The sequence below is a fragment of the Bos indicus genome, chromosome X (assembly GCF_029378745.1).
Source record: "Bos indicus isolate NIAB-ARS_2022 breed Sahiwal x Tharparkar chromosome X, NIAB-ARS_B.indTharparkar_mat_pri_1.0, whole genome shotgun sequence".
Classification (NCBI taxonomy): domain Eukaryota; kingdom Metazoa; phylum Chordata; class Mammalia; order Artiodactyla; family Bovidae; genus Bos; species Bos indicus.
This window is the reverse complement of record NC_091789.1, coordinates 139022579-139039802: the sequence shown is the minus strand read 5'-3', so window position 1 is coordinate 139039802 and position 17224 is coordinate 139022579. Positions and strand designations below refer to the sequence as shown.

General features: G+C 40.3%; 1 pseudogene; it reads right to left on the bottom strand.

The window, feature by feature from the left end:
- Nucleotides 1–15473: 15473 nt before the first annotated feature.
- On the bottom strand, nucleotides 15474–16739 carry LOC139181744 (large ribosomal subunit protein uL4 pseudogene; annotated as a pseudogene).
- Nucleotides 16740–17224: the final 485 nt, after the last annotated feature.

Below are 17224 nucleotides of genomic sequence, written 5' to 3'. Positions count from 1 at the left end.
CATCTCTGTGTCTTGTCACTTTCTCCACATGCAACTTATCTCTCATTCAACAGTTTTCCACATCTACTTTAGAATGATAAACCAGCTGGCTCAGACTTCATTTCTGTACACAGGGGAATGTGCAGGGATATGATTTCCTTTTTTATGTGACCAATACAGATATTTGTGGATATTATGAAAGGAAACTGTTTAAGATTTTAAAAGGAAAACTTTCCAAATTGAAGGAAATATGGAAGAGAGATTCCCGTTTTTTCCCTTCACATTTGATGGCATGATAAGGAGTACAGAGTGAAGGGAAATTGCCACTGGAGCTTATCTGGTTGTTTCCTGCTGCTCTGTTACATAGGAACACATTTTATGAATGGTTTTGCACAGGATCCAGATGGGTAATAAAACACTGAAACAATTCTTCACAACACATGGACTGTAGCTCACCAGGCTCCTCTGTCAATGGAATTCTTCAGGCAAGAACACTGGAGTGGATAGCCATTCCCTTCTCCAGGGAATCTTCCCCAACCCAGAAATTGAGCCCGGGTCTCCTACACTGCAGGCAGATTCTTTACCATCTGAGCCATCAGGGAAACCCAATTATATCTTCTAAACATGCATAGTTTTCTTAATAAAAATAGCCCAAAACAATCCTTCAGCCAAAGAGGCTATGTATTTACAATGAGTGCCTTCATTACAGCAGTCAGTCTGGAATTTTTGTGCTGTACCATCTATTATGCATTCATTGAGTCTGATCTCATCATTAGACCATCTAATTTCCCAGTTCAGCAGGCTCTTCTTGAGTCATTTCACTCTTTCATGAATGACCAGATAGACAGACTCTAATTACTCTACCAGGCAGAGATTTCTTGGTGGTTATCCTGCAGCCTGGGCTTCCCATGTGGCACTAGTGGTAAAGAACCCACTTGCCAATACAGGAGACATAAGAGATGTGGGTTCAATTCCTAGGTTGGGAAGATCCCCTGGAGGAGGGCATGGCAACCCACTCTAGTATTCTTGCCTGGAGAATCCCATGGACAGAGGAGCCTTGTGAGCTACAGTCCATAGGGTCACAAAGAGTTGGACATGACTGCAGCCTATAAAGCTTAATCTGACTTAACATAGTTTGCACCTCAGGCTGTCATGTGTAATGGTGCAGCTTGTGTCCTCCACAGACTGTTGGGCTTGTGGGCTTGAATAATGAAGGACTGTTTCCAACTAGAGATTACTGTCTAGGTGGCTCATTGCTGTGCTTAGTCACTCAGTCATGTCTAGCTCTTTGCAATGCTTTGGACTGAAGCCCGCCAGGCTCCTCTGTCCATGGGGATTCTCCAGGAAAGAATACTGGAGTGGGTTGCTATGCCCTCCTCTAGGGGATCTTCGAAACCCAGGGATCGAACCCAAGTCTCCTGCATTGTAGGTGGATTCTTTACTGTCTGAGCCACCAGGAAAGCCCATTAGGTGGCTCATGAGTCTTCATCAAATACCCAAATACTTCAAACCTTGGTGGTTTAAAACAGTAACCATTATTTTTGCTCATTATTATAGATTGGCAATCTGGGTTGGGCTCAGTTGGGTGGTTCTTCTAGGCTTGGCTGATCTTGGCTAGCTTGCTTCTTCACCTATAGTCAGTTAATGAATGGGCTGGAGCTGGCTGGTTTAGGATGGCCTCAACTGGGATGGCTGGGATGACTGAGACCTCTCCCCTTATAGACACTCACCATCCCCCTGGCTAACCTGGATGGACTCTGCATGGTAGGAAAAGTTACTGACAGCAGCAAGAGGGTAAACTCCAATGTATAAACCTTTTTCAAGTCTCTGCTTGCCTCATGTTTGCTGATGTCCTGGTGGCCAAATCAAGTTTTAACAACAGTCCAGAACTAGTGGGGAAGGGCAGCATCAAAGAGTATGGGTAGAAAGAATGTTCTGTGTCCCACACAGAACTATGGTGGTGGTGTCAGAGCCTATATTAATATGGAGGAAGGGACAAGTCTTTCTAGGTGGTCCACCCATTAGGTGTGTTTTCCTAGTTCATTTACCCAGCATAGGTACCCCTTTTTACTACTCACAGAGGCACTATACGTGCTGGCAGAGACTCTGATTGGCCCAGTATATTTGTTCTTGCTAACTGAATTGTAAGTGGCAAATAATATCCCCAGGGATATTTTAGCCTTTTTGTCTTTTGCAGACTTTCCAAATCAGGCAGGCCCAACAATAAAGACTGCTTCTTTTTTTATGTCTTTGAGGGAAGAATCCAGGTCTAATTCAACTTTACACACTCCACAACCTTTAGCCTATCTTTAATTGGGACTCAAAAATATTTACTCTGAACTGTTCATTTTTTTCATTAATGTCAGTTACAATGTCTACCCTAGAAACTTGTTGTTCAAAATGGATCTGCAGACCACCTGAATCAGAATCACCTAGGGCACTGGTTAAAATGCAGATTCCTGGGTCCATCTCAGGTCTAGTGTACTACATTCTCTGCCTGGGGTCTGGAAATTCATCTTTAACACACTTGGGTACTTCTTATGTACATTAAAATTTAAGAATCACTGTCTTAGTCATAGGGTAAGGGGAGGGGTGAGGGAAGGATGTATTGGGAATTTGGGATTAGCAGATACAAACATATATAGGATGGATAAACAACAAGCGCAGGGAACAAGATTCAATATCCTGTGATAAAACATAATGGAAAGGATTATGAAAAAGAATATATATATATATATAAATCTATTTGCTGTATAGCAGAAATGAACACAACAGTGTAAAAAACTATACTTCAATAAAATATATTTTAAAAAAAGAGAATCTCTGTCTTAGAAAAGTGGCTTTTGTAACATTTTGACCTTTATCCAAGATAATAAATATTTTTTACTGCACACACACATACATACATATACACAAAGAGAGACGACTAAAAAGAAGGTTTTGAGAAGAAAATACTCTAAATTCAATAGATGTTTTCTAATCAAGTTTTCTACATGCTGATCCATGACTCAGATATATTCATGACCCAACAATGTGTTAATGACCTGGCTTTAAAAATCAGAACTCTAGGGAATATGCATTTATTCAAACATTTTTGTTTCTCCTCCTATCCATACCTGGAAAATATATAATGTTTCTCCCTCCATGCTCAATAAAATGCCTCTTTTTTTTTATAATGAGAAAGATTCACTTTCTTTTATACACATCTCCTCAGTTTGGGCTCATCCAAATGAAGGAACAGTCCATGAAACTTGGTGGATGCTGTGGTAGAGGGAAGCAGCTCTAAATGTTATCATGAAATATTCAACCCCAAAGGGATTCATATAACTTCCCCTTACAACTCATTGGCCCAAATTAGTCAGATGGCGAACACAATGGGGCCAGGAAGAACAATCTCGCTAGAAACCTGGTATACTGAGAGGCATCTGGTTTCTATCCCAACTACCCCCCTAGATTTGTCATCACCAATGACAAATCAAGTGAACAATATACATGCCTCTTCATAACCATTCACCTGGAGTACCTGTTAAAAATCACAACTTTCTGAGTCCCACCCCCAGAGCTTCTGATTCAGCAAGACAGGGACAAGGCTAAGAAATTGCATTTCTAACAAGTTGGCAGACTGATGCTGCTCCTTTGAGAACCACTGCCCTATATATTCCAATCTCTTTTATTTGGTCCACAAGTCCTAAGAAATCCCCAAGTTCCCTGACTGATTTTTATTACTGCTTTCTAACCACATTCACCCCATTTCCTGATTTTTTTTTTTATTACTGCTTTCCAACTACATTTACTTCAGCTGGGTTTCCACTTGCTCAGATTTTGCTTGCATTGTGTAATGAACATATTGGATTCAGCTGGCGTTTCCCTAAAGCCTGCCAAGTGCACTCCAACCATTGTCTTACTGGCAGGTTTCCTGACTGCGATTCTAAAGCTGTTCTTTTAGTTCCTCCATTTTTTCAGAATGCACTAAGATGGCTCAAGTCCCAGTCTAGTGGTGCTGTTTGTTCTGTAAAGTTAGATTATTGTTGTCTCAGAGATAGGAGATCAGCTTCTCAAGGATGTCATTCTGATACTATTAATCATTTTTTCCTCCAAGGGTCTGCTAGGTCTCAGTCTGAATCTATTGGCCTGTTTATTACTGTGCCTTGTGCTTTTGGAAATTTCACTACAAGCACAGAGTGAAACAGTTTTGGGTATTTTATACGTTTGGTGGGAACTGGACAAAGGACAAGTTATTGATGTATTACCTTCTTTCCTCCCCGTGCATTAATGTGACTTCTATCCAGTTTGTTTTTTGGCTGTAAAGAAAGAGGAAGGGGGACACAGATAAGTCTGGACCTCCCTGAAAATTCTGTTGTCACCCATGGTAGGAATGAACCAGCTTTGACTGTTTTACTATATGGGGATAGGGGACTGACTCATTCCTATCCTAAGAATGCTGCATTCTGGCCCAACTATACACAATTGCCATCTCTTGGTTACTATAAGCTGATTTAACACTTATGTCATGAATGCTTTCAAGGGAAAGATATTTGGGAATCTGATGTCATCACATGTTTTCTCTCTATCACCTGTGACCCACACAGTCCTTGGGACCACAAGGCTGCTCTGGTGCTCATGGCAGTTGACCCTAACACCTTTCTAGTAAAACTTTCATAGTCAAAATCTCTCCTATATCCTATAATCTGTTTATCTGAGGTATGGATGGAATCTCTGAGTTCTCATGCAGGATTCAGGGTGGATTTTAAATTCTGTTCTGAGAAAAAATTGGACTCTGTGCTCAAGTCCATCTGAGGCCCATTTCCATTTAAGTTCAGTTCAGTTCAGTCGCTCAGTCACATACGACTCTTTGTGACCCCATGGACTGCAGCACGCCAGGCCTCCCTGTCCATCACCAACTCCCGGAGTTTGCCCAAACTCATGTCCATTGAGTTGGTGATGCCATTCAACCATCTCATCCTCTGTCGTCCCCTTCTCCTCCTGCCTTCAATCTTTCCCAGCATCAGGGTCTTTTCCAATGAGTTAGCTCTTCACATCAGGTGGCCAAAGTATTGGAATTTCAGCTTCAAAATCAGCCCTTCCAATGAACACTCAGGACTGATCTCATTTAGGATGGACTAGTTGGATCTCCTTGCAGTCCAAGGGACTCTCAAGAGTCTTCTCCAACACCACAGTTCAAAACCATCAATTCTTCGGCACTCAGCTTTCTTTATAGTCCGACTCTCACATCCATACATGACCACTGGAAAAACCATAGCCTTGACTAGACAGACCTTTGTTGGCAAAGTAATGTCTGTGCTTTTTAATATGCTGTCTAAGTTGGTCATAACTTTCCTTCCAAGGAGTGTCTTAATTTCATGGCTGCAGTCACCATCTGCAGTGATTTTGGAGCCCCCCAAAAATAAAATCAGCCACTGTTTCCACTGTCTCCCCATCTATTTGCCATGAAGTGATGGGGCCAGATGCCACGATCTTAGTTTTCTGAATGTTGAGCTTAAAGCCAACTTTTTCACTCCTTCTTTCACTTTCATCAAGAGGCTCTTTACTTCTTCACTTTCTGCCATAAGGGTGGTGTCATCTGCATATCTGAGGTTATCGATATTTTTCCCAGCAATCTTGATTCCGGCTTGTGCTTCATCCAGCCCAGCATTTTTCATGATGTACTCTGCATATAAGTTAAATAAGCAGGGTGACAATATACAGCCTTGATGTAGTCCTTTTCCTATTTGGAACCAGTCTGTTGTTCCATGGCCACTTCTAACTGTTGCTTCCTGACCTGCATACAGGTTTCTCAAGAGGCAGGTCAGGTGGTCTGGTATTTCCATCTCTTTCAGAATTTCCCACAGTTTGTTGTGGTCCACACAGTCAAAGGCTTTGGCATAGTCAACAAAGCAGAAATAGATGTTTTTCTGGAACTCTCTTGCTTTTTCAATTATCCAGCAGATGCTGGCAATTTGATCTCTGGTTCCTCTGCCTTTTCTCAATCCAGCTTGAACATCTGGAAGTTCATGGTTCATGTACTGTTGAAGCCTGGCTTGGAGAATTTTGAGCATGCCTTTACTAGCATGTGACATGAGTGCAATTGTGTGGTAGTTTGAACATTCTTTGGCATTGCCTTTCTTTGGGATTAGAATGAAAACCGACCTCTTCCAGGCCTGTGGCCACAGCTGAGTTTTCCAAATTTGCTGGCATATTGAGTGCAGCACTTTCACAGCATCATCTTTTAGGATTTGAAATAGCTCAACTGGAATTCCATTACCTCCACTAGCTTTGTTTGTAGTGATGCTTCTAAGCCCCACTTGACTTAGAATACCAGGATGTCTGCCTCTAGGTGAGTCGTCACACCATTGTGGTTATCTTGGTCGTGAAGATCTTTTTTGTACAGTTCTTCTGTGTATTCTTGCCACCTCTTCTTGCTATCTTCTGCTTCTGTTAGGTCCCTACCATTTCTGTCCTTTATCGAGCCCATCTTTGCATGAAATGTTCCCTTGGTATCTCTAATTTTCTTGAAGACATCTCTAGTCTTTTCCATTCTATTGTTTTCCTCTGTTTCTTTGCACTGATCACTGAGGAAGGCTTTCTTATCTCCCCTTGCTATTCTTTGGAACTCTGCATTCAAATGGGTATGTCTTTCCTTTTCTCCTTTGCTTTTGGCTTCTCTTGTTTTCTCAGCTGTTTGTAAGGCCTCCTCAGACAACCATTTTGCTTTTCTGCATTTCTTTTTCTTGGTAATGGTCTTGATCACTGCTTCCTGTACAATGCCATGAACCTCTGTCCATAGTTCATCAGGCACTCTATCAGATCTAGTCCCTTAAATCTATTTGTCACTTCCACTGTATAATCACAAGGGATTTGATTTAGGTCATGCCTGAATGTTCTAGTGGTTTTCCCTACTTTCTTCAATTTAAGTCTGAATTTTGAAATAAGAAATTCATGATCTGAGCCACAGTCAGCTCCCAGTCTTGTTTTTGCTGACTGTATAGAGCTTCTCCATCTTTGGCTGCAAAGAATATAATCAATCTGATTTCGGTGTTGACCATCTGGTGATGTCATGTGCAGAGTCTTCTCTTGTGTTGCTGGAAGAGGGTGTTTAAAGGTAGGATGAAATGAACTTATTTACAAAACAGAAATAGTGTCACATATGTAGAAAACAATCTTATGCTTACCAGAGTAGAAAGGGGGGTTGGGATGAATTGGGAGATTAGGATTAACAGATACATTCTACTATAATAAAATAGATAACTAATAATGACCTACGGTATAGCATAGGGAACTGTACTCAATACCCTGTGATGACCTATATCAGAAAAGAATCTCAAAAAGAGTAGATCTATGTATATGTATAACTGATTCACTGTACTACACAGCAGAAAGTAATACAACATTACAAATTAACTATGCTCCAATAAAAATTTTTAAAAATTAAAAAAAATAAAGGTAGGATGACTTTTTATCTCAGTGAGAATACAAACCAGGTTCTTCAATTAAAAAAATAATGTTTATTTAAATTTTCCACATAGTCATTTGAAAGCAAGATCATAGGGTCTGTTTCTTTAAAAAACAGAATGTGTATACCTATCAGACGCCCATTGATAAGCTTATTTTTGTAAATATGCTGTGGCTAAAATCATGGGTTGGGAAGGGTTATACTTGCAAGAGGTGATCTGTTTTCCACCAGTAATTCTAGGATCTCTTGCTTCTAGCCATGTGTTAAGTGTTCCATCCACTGAAAGCAATGAATTCAATAATATTATCTTGCCTGCCACAGAATCCTTCCTTCAGGACACCCACTCCCACCTGAAAGGTAAGAGTAGTCCCCTAGCAACCATTTTCTCTGATATGGCCTTGGCTTCCTGTGCTGTTGACTGGTCCAGACTTGAATGTCTGACTAAACAAAATAGAGCACGTTCTCTGAAAATTTGGAATTTGGATTGAGATTCCAGTTTCCACCAGGATGTCTTATTTAAAAGGAGACGATATAAACCCATGATTGGTGGGGGGGGGGGGGGGCAAAATTAAAAAACAGAGGATCCCAAGAAGAGGAGAGAGATACAGAAACTTTGAGAAAAAGAGAAAGAAATGAGGAAGACTTGCAGAATGGGTAGCGATGAGAAAGGCATAGAATGTAGATGGTGTCTTTAGCTTTCATTCTAATCTATCACCAAGGCCTTTGAGGTCCATATTATTGTATCTTAATAATAAATGATGGCTTTTAGTTTATATTAGTTTGGGTCACTTGATTCCATTTTTGCTATATAGCCAAAGTTGTTGTAAGCAGGACTAGAGCCTTCTCTGAACTACTATCTCACGTTCTCTCTCAGCTAGGATCAGAATTCTTACAGAAAAGATATCCACATTTTGTATAGAGATATAAAGTAGCCCCTGTTGTATTGCTAGTTGGATGAAAAATGCTCACATTGACTTATATCTTATTTGTGTGAATGTGTTTGTCTGCATGTGAATGTGGTCTGGGTGTTTCTGTGTTACATTTTCTCCATGAAACTGTTCATCTTCTTTCAGTTATCTGACAAATGTTTACTGAGTACCTACTATGTGTCAAACATTATGATAAGAGCTGGCTTTTTAAAAAATGACAATTTCTTCTATTAGGGGTGGCAATTTTATGATCTTTAATGTTTCCCTAATTACCTTGCCTGCCAGGTAAATTACATGTTATGGTGACTATTTCATTTCATTATTTTATTCCTAGTATAGTCTCAGTTTCTTTACATGATTCCTGATCATAATTTAAATTCCTTTTGCCTAGCCTGGATTCAAGTGTCTATGCATTTTTATTTTAAGTTGACCCCAGTACTTTTTTGAGAAGGTGGGGCACAGATTATTTGGAATTCATACTAAGAAATTTGGCTCCATGTGGGTTGGTCTTTGCAATAGAGATATTAACTTAGGAGTTAAGTCATGATATGGTTATGTTACATGGATGGGGAGGACAGCATATCAGTCAAGAGAGAGACAGACAGAGAGAGAGAAAACATAATAGTGAGAGAAGACAGAAGTAGGCATGCAGGAAAACAGATAGACAAAGCGGAGGATGTAACACTAAACTGGCCTTTCAACACTCACATTCATTCTTTCAGTTATCCTCCAGAGATTTATTGGGTGCTTAGAGGGAAGTATGCCAAGTACCAAATATCAGAGACAGAGTTTGTTCTCAGTTTTTACACCACTGAGGGATCATCATTTAAAAATCTTCTTTAACTGAATCAGATTTAATATTGCTATATCCAGGAAGGTTTTTTTGTTTGTTTGTTTCCAGACTAGTTTCCAGTGCATCTTCTGGCTTTACTTCTGACCTGTGTTGCTGGATTCCACTCTTCACCTACTGGCCTAACTGATGCCTGGGTGGGCTCTCCTAACCTCAACTAAGCCCTCAGTATTTGCTGTACACCCCAAAGCCAGGGATAAGTCAGTATTAGGCCCACGCCCGACGGTTTATCTCACTGAGGTCAATGACGAGTCATGAGACAGAGATGAACACTTGATACTGGGAGCTGGCAGTGCATGCAAGCTAGCAATTTAGAGTGAAAATCCAGCTGCCTGTCCCTCACGCTCGTTCACATCTTAACAATGGAGGTTTACTGGCAGGGGAAGTGAGGCCTATGCAGAAAGAAAAATTTAAAGACAGAAAATCACCCAATCTTCATCACTAAAATTAAAGCTATATTACTTCTCCCCACTATACACTCTAATATGCTGATCTGGAGAGATTTTCCTACACGCTGTGACTGTAAATGAATTACATGAGATCCACAAAAATAGTCTCATCATTTTAGACTCTGAAGAGTGATGACAATGTTTGGGCATAAAAATAACACACACACACATGCACACCCTCTTAGTGGTGAATTTTTCTTCCAATTCAATGAAATTTGGTCCTATTTATAAGTCTGCATTTTAGCCCCCTCTCGTATCTAAGAATACACTGTAAATATTGCTTTGGAGAGATGAAAGAAAAAAAAGTAACTAAATCCTTCTTTTTTATAGAATTGAATACAAATAAAATGCTTATATATGCACACAATAGCAAGTAGGACTAACCATTTGGTTTAATTATATATTTCAGATTTTTTAAAATGTGCTTTAACTTTCAATTAGTATTCTAGAATCTGAGAGCATACTTCCTGTGATAGTGAATGGAAGGAATTCTGGAATCCGAAGAAGCCTTTCTTGACGTCTCATCTCTAATCACAAAGAACACATAATGCTCAGTGAACACAATTATAAACTAACTTAGATAAAGAATGTCCAGGGAATTATTTATTGAAAATCAGTGTGCCTGGTTACAGTGGACAATACCGATTGGAAGTAGATCTATGTATAGCATGTATAATGAATTAGGTGAGATATTCCATTTACAGGCAACATTATCACACTATTTCTTTTATCTCCAGAAATGTTCTAATCTGTTTACAAGATTGTTCAGAATCATGTTCTATAAATTCTAATACTCGGGCAGAGGGGGCAGTGGTGGAGGGGTAAAGAAACTTTCATCTAAACAAAAATCCTCTCACCCAGTTTTGCTCAACTCCAGTTAGGGTAATTGGTAAAATTTTCTTTTAAATGCTTTTATAAGATCTCAGAGAGATGGCAGAGATTAAGCATGTGGAAGTCATTAATGGATGATAGAAGAACTGACTGAAGGATAATTTCTATATTATAAATATTATATTCATAAGCAAAATACATAGAACATCTCACCTCAGTGTCCTAAAATTTAAGATTCTAAAATCTGGCAGAGGAACCAGAGATCAAATTGCCAACATCCGTTGGATCATAGAAAAAGCAAGAGAATTCCAGAAAAACATCTACTTCTGCTTCACTGACCACGCTAAAGCCTTTGACTATGTGGATCACAACAAACTGTGGATAATTCTTCAAGAGATGGGAACACCAGACCACCTTACCTGCCTCCTGTGAAATCTGTATGTGGGTCAAGAAGCAACAGTTAGAACCGGACATGGAACAACGAACTGGTTCCAAACTGAGAAAGGAGTACATCAAGGATGTATATCGTCACCCTGCTTATTTAGCTTATATGCAGAGTACATCATGCGAAATGTCAGACTGGATGAGGCACAAACTGGTATCAAGATTACCAGGAGAAATATAAATAATCTCAGATATGCCGATGACACCACCCTTATGGCAGAAAGTGAAGAGGAATTAAAGAGCCTCTTGATGAAGGTGAAAGAGGAGAGTGAAAAAGCTGGCATAAAACTCAACATTCAAAAAATGAAGATCATGGCATCCGGTCCCATCACTTCATGGCAAATAGATGGGGAAACAATGGAAACAGTGACAGACTTTATTTTGGGGGGCTCCAACATCACTGCAGATGGTGACTGCAGCCATGAAATTAAAAGATGCTTGCTCCTTGGAAGAAAAGCTATGACCAACCTAGACCGCATATTAAAAAGCAGAGACATCACTTTGCCGACAAAGGTCCATCTAGTCAAAGCTATGGCTTTTCCAGTGGTCTTGTATGGATGTGAGAGTTGGACTGTGAAGAAAGCTGAGTGCCGAAGAATTATGTATGGATGTGAGAGTTGTATGTAAAGTAAACAGTTGGATGTAAAGAAAACAGCGCTGAAGAATTGATGCTTTTGAACTGTGGTGTTGGAGAAGACTCTTGAGAGTTCCTGGGACTGCAAGGAGATCAAATCAGTCAATTCTAAAGGAAATTTGTCCTGAATGTTCATTGGAAGGACTGATGCTGAGGTTGAAACTCCAATACTTTGGCCACCTGATGCAAAGAACTGACTCATTGAAAAAGACCCTGATGCTGGGAAAGGTTGAAGGCAGGAGGAGAAGGGGATGACAGAGGATGAGATGGTTGGATGGCATCATGGACTCAAAGGACATGAATTTGAGCAGGCTCTGGGAATTGGTGATGGACAGAGAAGCCTGGCATGCTGCAGTCCATGGGGTTGCAAAGAGTTGGACATGACTGAGGTCGATGTGATAAGTTTGATTAGCTTTCTGTGACTGTGGTTTTCATTCTGTCTGCCCTCTGATAGAGAAAGACAAGAGGCTTATGGAAGCTTCCTGATGGGAGAGACTAACTGTGGGGGAAACTGGGTCTTGTTCTGATGGGTACGGCCATGCTCAGTAAATCTTTAATCCCATTTTCTGTTGATCTCTGGTGGCTCAGAGGGTAAAGCGTCTGCCTACAATGCGGGAGACCCAGGGTCAATCCCTGGGTCAGGAAGATATCCTGGAGAAGGAAATGGCAACCCACTCTACTACTTTTGCCTGGAAAATCTCATGTACAGAGGAGCCTGGTAGGCTACAGTCCATGGGGTTGCAAACAGTCAGACACAACTGAGCGACTTCACTTTTCTGTTGATGGGCGGGGCTGTGTTCCCTCCCTGTCGTTAGACCTGAGACCAAACTATGGTGGAGGTAATGAAGAAAATGGCGACCTCCTTCAAAAGGTGTGTCTGAACTGACTGAAAATTGAGCCTGCCATCAGCAAAGAGAGTTTTATCATCATCACCATCACTATCATCATTATCATCTTGATTGTCGTTATCATGGAGTATTTTTTTATGTGCCAGGCATAAAGTTAAGCATTTTACTCTCAATAGCTCATTTAATACTTACAAAGACCCTATAAGGTAGATACCATTATTCTCCTTTTACAAGGGACCAAACTAAGTCTTAGAGCAGCTAAATATATACCACTAAACTCCAAATTGTGCTATTTATCCAGTTATCTGCCACTATGGAGCAAGCAACCTTCAGTGTTTTTAATGTGGCATTCTTCCTAAGATAACACATCTAAGGTTTGAAGCATGCAAGAAACATTTGTAGGCTGAAGGGCAACCCTCTTCCAACACAGAACATGAAAGAGATATCCAAATGTGATTTAAGATCCTTTTACCACTACTTGACTAGTCAAGAAGCAACTATTTTTACATTATCATGACTCCTGCTTTCCAAATTTGTAGAAGTGGTGCACAGACAGACCAGGGCACAAAATAAAAAGTTCTCTCTTTTCACCCACCCTTTGTTACTACAGTAAGTGGTAAAGTTGATTTTCCCACTTTGACATCAAAATGGTAAAACAACACAGAGGTTGTGATGCAGATTCTGAAACAGAATTTCTTCAGTTCTTCTAGATCCCAGCTATACCACTTGCTACCTGTATGCCTTGGGAAGTTACTTAACCTGACTGTACCTTTTCCCTGACTGCAAAACGGTGATACAAATAATATCCTACTTCATAGGGTTGTAGTAGAGATTAAAGGAGATGTTACATGGAACACAGAGAACTATGCAATAAATCTGAGTGTGTATTATTATCTGATTAATAGCATTCATTTCTTATTCACCAAGAAACTGTCCCCTGGAAGTGATCATTGGGCCTTTGCTGTCTTTAAAACCACTGGCTTCCAACTCTATCTCCCCATGATAATAAACTCCTTAATGGTGGGGGCCATTTTCTATCTTTTTATACCTCCTAGTCCCTGGCACAATTGCCTTTTAATGTAAAATAACTCCATAATGTCTTATTCCATTAAGAAGGTACCAGTGACAGGGAGGACCTTTTATTTTGTACCCTGATCATCTTTATACTAGTTTTACAAGTTTCAAAGGCTAGAGTCATGACAATATAAACATAACTATTGTACTTGACTGATGATGCAAGTTGAAAAGGATCTTCAAATCACTTTAAAGCATCTTATATACTTGGTGTTACCTTGAAGGAAAGATTTTGTTTCAATCTAGTCAATGTTTACTGCTAATTAACATCTTGCATTTTTAAAAATGTCTTAAAAATAACACCCAAGTTAAGAACACAATGTTGCTGACCTTATATTAGCAATTAACCCAACTGAATGGAGAATAGAATCTGGGCATAATTATATGAGTCTTTAGGGATATGAGTGATGACAGGTACAGGATGCATGAGAGTGACCCAGAGGAATGTAGTTCTTGACCAAGTCTTTTGTTTACACATGTATTATAAACACAAGAAAGGAGAAAGCATGGATTCTGTAGAAACCACACATTAATTTGGTGTTCATAATGTTAACCTGAAAACAAATGCCTGGTCCTGGCTTTGCAGACTGAGATGTGTGGGGAGATACTGTGTCAAGCTGGTGACGGGTCTGTCATCTCTGAAAGTCACCTAGTCAATGAGGTCATATCAAAACATCCATCTTAAAGGGCTAATACAATCAGAAAAACATTTGGAAAGCCTTTCACTGGTCAGCAGCAGAAAATAGTGGTCAACTTGGTAAATACCTAAGCTTTCTTCCAAGGGGCTCAAAAGTTCTATTTATATCCAGATAACACAGAAATCTCAAAGCTCTCTACTGTAAACATTCACCCTCAGGCACACGCTAAAATAGCACTTGGTTTTTTTTTTTTTTTTAAAGTCCTGTTGGAAGCCACATTATTATAGTGACTCTTGTTTACTCTGATTATTTCCTAAGATGGGCATCATTGTCTGTGCCCATCAAATGCCTAAGAATCAAGGCTTACAGACATCACTCTTCCACCACCACTCCATTATCAGGCAAGCATTACTCAGGGTTACCACTTAAGTGTGAGGGTATCTCTACCTTTAACGAACTGGGATGTCCTTTATGTCTATGTCCCATGAGGGAGAGAGAGGGACTATGTGTTAAACAAAAAACATGCACACACATATTTATACACGTGTGTGTATGTGTGTGTATGTGTATGAAAGTGAAGTTGCTCGGTCATGTCCAACTCTTTGCCACGCTGTGGACTGTAGATCTCCAGGCTCCTCTGTCCATGGGGTTTTCCAGGTAAGAATACTGGAGTGGGTTGCCATTTCCTTCTCCCAGGGATCTTCCCAACTCAAGGACAGAACTCTGGTCTCCCGCATTGCAGGCAGACTCTTTACCGTCTGAGCCTCCAGGAAATACACACACACACACACACACACTCACACACTCACACACATATATATATCATGTCCTAAACCTGTACTAGGCACTGCGTGTGTGTGTGTAGCTTATGTATATTCCATATATGTGATATATACAGTATATATATGTATATATATAATATATCCTTACAATTGCTCAGCCAAAAAATTAATGTATCATTTTTTTTAAAAACTGAAGTAGAGTTCATTTACAATGTAGTGTTAGTTTCTTTTTTTTTTTTTTTTTCTTTCTCACAGGCGGGAGGCAAAGTCCCTCTCCGAGCCCAGGGGAGCAGAGTGACTCACGCGCTTGGTGCCCGCCTCTCGTGCCGCGCGCCTCTCGCGCCGCGCGCCCCTCGCGCCGCCCGCCCCCTGTAGTGTTAGTTTCAAGTGTACAGCAAAGTGATTCAGTTATACACACATACATATATATACATATATATATTCTCTTTCAGATTCTTTTTCATTAAAGTTATTATATTTTTTCTTACTGCCTCTTTGATCAGGTCTTTATTCAAAATCAGCTGTCCAAAATGATTTGACCTTTACATGATAAACAAATTGAAGTTTATGCAGCAGCCTTCTTTTCCTCTATGGTGGGTTTCTTTCCTGTGGGCTTCTTTTTAGCTTCTGGTTTCTCGGTCCTTGCAGCTTTTATACCCACCTGTCTTCTTCCCCTCCTTAATGCCAACAGCCTTCTTTCCTGTGTTTCCCACTACAAGCTTCTTGCCTCGAACCCTCCTCTTATCTGATTTGGCTTCTAGTGCTGCTGCTGTCCTATTCATCCAAATTTTGTGGTTCTTGGCATGATTTTTGCATATGGAGTTAGCTTCAACATGATTGTCAGGTTTTTCAGTGGCTTCTTCTTTAGGACTCTGTGATGAATCTTATTGCATGGTGTTTGGAGGGCTCTTTAGATTTCTGGCTTTTCAAGATCCTGCTAAGGTCTATATTGAGCATCTTGTGCATGGGGGAGGTTGTGGTGACTCTTGAGGGAGGCTGCTTTATGTCAAGTGTCACACAGCTCATCTAACTTGCAGAAAGCATTTCCTGTCCAAATGCAGAAACATCCCACATGACTACCAGGAGCAAGTTTCAAAATGTTCAGTTTGCTTGCATTAAGCAGAGTAACTCCAGGGACATTTCTGAAGGCCTTGATGATACCACCATCCTCATTATCAGTGATGGAAGGTCCTGTGTGCTGGATATGGTGATGGTTTTTCATCTAACCTTTGGCAGCTTTCATTCTCTGAGAGGCATAGAGCTTTTTTATATCATTTCAGACCTTAAGTCTCTTGAGACACAAAACAGCCTCCATGGTTTTCTTGTAGCCTTCAACCACCAAAGAAAGTTCGGGAGCTTCCTCTAGATGATAACCTTTAGCCATGACCAGCATTGATAAGGCACTCGCAGCCAGTGCAGAGCAAGTGGCATATCACTTCTGTGCTGTATTCACTCTGAGGTGCCAACATCACCAGGTCTTGGTTGGCACAAACATGCAATCCCCACAACACCTGTTTCCAAAAGCACCCTAGCCAGAACAGTGAATCCTGCTACCTCGAACCCTGGGGATTTGAGCCACAGATCTGCCAGTACCCCAAGAATCAGCACTGATTTGATCACCTGATAATTCACAGACAGCATAGGGCTGTTTGTTATTTTTGCACACGTTAGTGTGGACAAAGTTAACAATATCTGGTCAAATGAGAGCCTTGAACACAGCAGGCAAAATGACTTTTTTGCCAGAGGACTCTTCCCTTTCGGAGTACACTGATATCCGTGGATGAGCACACACCATGGTGAGGAGAGGAGAAGGCCACACTCCTCTCAATCTGGTGGCTCCCACAGGAAAAGCAGGTTATCATAACATATTGAGTACAGTTCCAGGTGCTAAAACACTAGGTCCTTGTAGTTTATCTATTTTATATGTAGTGGTGTGTATCTGTTACTCCCAAGCTCCATATTCATCCCTCCTCCTCTTCCCCTTTGGTAACCATAAGTTTGTTTTTGAAGCCTATGAGTCTGTTACTGTTTTGTACATAAGTTCATTTGTATCATTTTCTTAGATTCCACATATAAGTGATATATGATATTTACCTTTGTCTTTATATTTATCTTACTTCACTTAGTATAATAATCTCTAGGTCCATCCATGTTGTTGCAAATGGCATTATTTCATTCTTTTTTTTTTTTTTTTTTTTTACTAATGCATCATTCTTGATAACTCTCTTCTTCTTTTGATGCCTCTCCTATCTTATACCTCACAATGGATTCATCAGAAAGTATGATCAGCCTGGTCTTCATAATATACCTGGAATC